The 5,031-nt window shown below is 39.2% G+C and overlaps 1 pseudogene; it reads right to left on the reverse strand.

The window, feature by feature from the left end:
* Positions 1-922: 922 nt before the first annotated feature.
* LOC133229887 (vomeronasal type-1 receptor 4-like) lies at positions 923-1,833 on the reverse strand (annotated as a pseudogene).
* Between the last annotated feature and the right edge of the window lie 3,198 nt (positions 1,834-5,031).

Here is a 5,031-nt window from a genome sequence, read left to right on the forward strand (position 1 = left end):
GGTAAAAGAAAGCTATGAAAAACCTAGATAGTGTATTAAAAAGCAGAGACATCACTTGGCTGACAAAGGTCTGTGTAGTCAAAGCTAAGTTTTTCCCAGTAGTCATATATAGATATGAAAGTTGGACCATAAAGAAAGCTGAGCACCAAAGAATTTATGCTTTCAAATTGTGCTGCTGGAGAAGACTCTTGATAGTCTCTTGGACTGCAATGAGATCAAACCAGGCAATCCTAAAGGAAATCATCCTGGAATATTCATTGGAAGGACTGATGCTGAAGCTGAAGTTCCAATATTTTGGCCACCTGATGTGAAGAGCTGACTCACTGGGAAAGAGCCTGATGCTGGAAAGAATGAGGGCAGGAGGAGAGGGGGCAACAGAGAATGAGATGGTAGGATGGCATCATCCACACAATGGACATGAGTTTGAGCAAACTCTGGGAGAGAGTGAGGAACAGGGAAGCCTAGCATCCTGCAGTCCATGGTGTCTCATAGATTCAGATACAACTGAGCGATTGAACGAGAGAGTCAAACCTTCAAAGATCTCATCACAGGGACTTACTGGTGGTTAAGACTTTGGGCTTCCACTGAGGGGGAGCTGGTTCACTTGACGGTCCAGGAACTATCCCATATGCAATGCAGCCAAAGAGCAACAAAAACTGAATAAACAAATAAACGTAGCAAAGTTCATGTCACAAGAAAAAAAATTTGTATCTTCTCTGAAGGTGGGAGGAGCTAGACTTATTGTGATCATTTTGCAACATATACAAATGCACATTCATCATGTTGTATATCTGGAACTAATACAATGCTTTGTGTTAGTTATATCAGTAAAAAATCGATATTGAGGACTTACAGAATAATTACAGCTATTATTGTAGGTGTCTACTAAATATTTAGCACTTTATCCATACATTCTAATGACTCAAGAGCAGAACCTAGGAGTTCTAGGATCCCTCAGGAACAGCAGGAAGGGGGAAATAGTGGGGAAACAAGGAACCAAGACATTAGAGACCTGGTGCAACCACAGACAAAAATATAAAGAGGCATTGATATGGAAAACAAAACTGTAATTCAGCACATAGAAGATGACATAGGTGACCATGAGCATCAGGATGGTGTGGGCGGCTCTGGTCTCTGGGGGGCATCTGTGGTGTCCAGTGGGGGTGTGAATATACTGCACCCTCTCATTTTGTGTCTGTGCAGGAGAAGCACCATGGAGCCACTGGACCAGACCATGAGGCCAATAAACATGACATCAGAGGTGAACCAAAAGTAGACAAAGCCTGTGACAGTACCTGAGACTGAGCAGAACCACTTGCCCTGGGAAGCAGCATTGTTGTATCTATTCCAAGGACCAGTGATTTTCACAGGAACATAGACGTACATTAAGAGACTGAACATCCAGCAGGTGCAACAGGAAGGACCAGTGACCTTGGGGGCCCTTCCTCTGAGCATCACCCACTCTGCTCTCCTGGGGGTGAGAGTGAAGGACTGATAGGTGCTCAGGACGCAGGTGGAGCACAGGGTGGTGCTGCAAGCCACTGTCTGTATGTAATACACAAACCTACATCCGAGACTGGACAGGGAGTTTCTCAAAACAAAACCTGTCGTTGTATGGGGAATCCCAGAGGACAGAAGAAATAAAAGATTGTCTATGGATATGTGGGCAAGAATTATGGATGTGGGTCTCTAATTGTGGACCAGCAAGATCGGAGAGATGTTGTGAAAGAAAAGGATGATATTGGCCATAGACCCAACTCCTGTCTGTATAAGATACATGGTTTTCAGGGCTGTCTGGCTTGTGGTTCTCAGGGCATCTTTGTGAAAAGACATGGAGAGGATGTCAGAGTGTCCAGTAGCAGAAAGTAGGCTGTGCTGGTGATGCCATCAGCAGTCTTCTTACATAATCACCATTGGACAAAGATTCCCACATTTTATTTCTCCTGAAAAGGAAGACACTGTCATAGTCCAGAGAAATGACTTTACCTGGATAACATACTTCTGATACCAGTTAAATCATTCACCATTACTATTCTGAATTTTTTCTATTTACTTTTATTTAAAAAAAATTTTAATTGGAGGTTAGTTGCTTTAAAATGTTGTGTTAGTTTTTGTTGTACAACAATGTGAATCAGATATAAGTACACCTGTATCTCCTTCCTCTAGAGCCTCCCTCCCATCCCCTCATCCCACCCCTCTAGGTCATCACAGGGCACTGAGCTGAGCTCCCTATGTTATACAATAGCTTTCTATTTACTTGTATATCCTGATCTTCTATCTTAATGTAAGATCTATAAACTTAGAAAACATGTCTGCCTTGTTCAGCAACATTGTTGGCTCAGTTCAACTATTTTCAATGCCAGTATTCACATAAAAGAAAAAAAAAATCCCAAATTTGTACACAACCACCAAATACCCCCAAATAGTCAATGCATCATGTGAAAGATGGACAAAACACCGAACTTCCTCATTTCAAACTGTATGTCAAATTTATGGCAACATAAATTTGCATAAAATATGTATAAAACAGACTGATGGGACAGAACAGAAAGTGCAGAAATAAATGCTGCACTTCTGGTGAATTAATTTTCAATGAAGGCACTAAGGCTATACAATGGAATAATGATCGTCCCTTCAATAAGTGGTGTTTGAAAACTGGAAATCCACATCTAACGACTAAAACAGAGAGAGTAAACCTGATAGATTCTGGTCAAATGAAAAAAATATAACTACATGTATAACAGATGTAAACTAGACTGTCTGTGATCAACTGGCAATGTATACAAATATTTAATTATTATTTTGTACCCGTGAAACAGACATAATGTTATATCAATTATATCCAAATTTAAAATAAAAAAAAATCTGGACACTATCTTACATCACACACAAAAATGTTCTAAACTGGATTAAACTTTGATGTAAGCTCTGAAATCATCAAACTCCTAGAGGAAAGAAGTAAGCTCCTTGAATTGGTCTTGGTCATAATGGTTTGGATTTGACAACAAAAGCAAAGCAACAAAAGCAAAAGGGTGAGAGTTTATCATATAAGAGCCTCTGCAGGGCAAAGGAACTGTGAAATAGGAGACAACATTTGTAATCCACATATCCAGGAATATCCACTATATAAAATAAATTTGTGCAAAAACCCAAATAACCCAGTTTAAAGTGGGCAAAGGACCTGAACAGATTTTTTTTTCAAAGAAGACATACAAACAGCCTAAAGGTACATGGACAGGTGCTCAATATCTCTAGTCATCAGGTCAATTTTACAATGAGATAGCATCTCTCACCTGTTAGGGTGTCTAGTCTCCAAAAGAGAGGAGATAACATGTTGGCAAGGATCTTGACAAAAAGGAACACTTCACACACTGTTGGTGGGAATATTGACTGCTACAGCCTCTGTGGAAAACTTTATGGAAGTTCCTAAGAAGTTAATACCAGAACTCCCATACGACCCAGCAATTCTGCTTCTAGTATATATGCAAGGAGACAAAATCAGGATTTCAAAGTCATATCTGCAAAGATGAATATCTGTAAATGAACCCCAATGTTCATTGCTGCATTGTTACAACAGCCAAGACATAGAAACAGCCCAAGGGTCTACTGATAGATAAACTGATTAGGAAGCTGTGGGATATTACACAGGGAAATACTACTCGGATTAAAAAGGTGGAAATCTTTCCTTTTGCAACAACATGGGTAAAACTTGAAGACACTTTGGTATGTGAAATAGCCATAAACAAACACTTCCTTCTATCACTTATTCCATTCACCATTGCAACAAAAAGAATAAAATACTTAGGAATATATCTACCTCAAGAAACAAAAGACCTATATATAGAAAACTAGAAAACACTGGTGAAAGAAATCAAAGAGGACACAAATAGATGGAGAAATATACTATGTCCATGGATTAGAAGACTCAATATAGTGAAAATGAGTATACTACCAAAAGCAATCTATAGATTCAATGCAATCCCTATCAAGCTACCAACGGTATTTTTCACAGAGCTAGAACAAATACTTTCACAATTTGTATGGAAATACAAAAAACCTCGAATAGCCAAAGCAATCTGGAGAAAGAAGAATGGAACTGGAGGAATCAACCTGCCTGACTTCAGGCTCTACTACAAAGCCACAGTCATCAAGACACTATGGTACTAGCACAAAGACAGAAATATAGATCAATGGGAAAAAATCGAAAGCCCAGAGATAAATCCACACGCCTATGGACACCTTATCTTCAACAAAGGAGGCAAGAATATACAATGGAGAAAAGACAATCTCTTTAACAAGTGGTGCTGGGAAAACTGGTCAACCACTTGTAAAAGAATGAAACTGGAACACTTTCTAATACCATACACAAAAATAAACTCAAAATGGTTTAAAGATCTAAACGTAAGACCAGAAACTATAAAACTCCTAGAGGAAAACATAGGCAAAACCCTCTCCGACATAAATCACAGCAGGATCCTCTATGACCCACCTCCCAGAATATTGGAAATAAAAGCAAAAATAAACAAATGGGACCTAATTAAAATTAAAAGCTTCTGCACAACAAAGGAAACTATAAGCAAGGTGAAAAGACAGGCTTCAGAATGGGAGAAAATAATAGCAAGTGAAGCAACCAACAAAGAATTAATCTCAAAAATGTACAAGCAACTCCTGCAGCTTAATTCCAGAAAAATAAATGACCCAATCAAAAAATGGGCCAACAACTAAACAGACATTTCTCCAAAGAAGACATATAGATGGCTAACAAACACATGAAAAGGTGCTCAACATCACTCATTATCAGAGAAATGCAAATCAAAACCACTATGAGGTACCATTTCACACCAGTCAGAATGGCTGCGATCCAAAAGTCTACAAGCAAGAAATGCTGGAGAGGGTGTGGAGAAAAGGGAACCCTCTTACACTGTTGGTGGGAATGCAAACTAGTACAGCCACTATGGAGAACAGTATGGAGATTCCTTAAAAAAATGGAAATAGAACTCCCATATGACCCAGCAGTCCCACTGCTGGGCA

This window comes from Bos javanicus, chromosome 18 (assembly GCF_032452875.1).
Source record: "Bos javanicus breed banteng chromosome 18, ARS-OSU_banteng_1.0, whole genome shotgun sequence".
NCBI classification, from domain to species: Eukaryota; Metazoa; Chordata; class Mammalia; order Artiodactyla; family Bovidae; genus Bos; species Bos javanicus.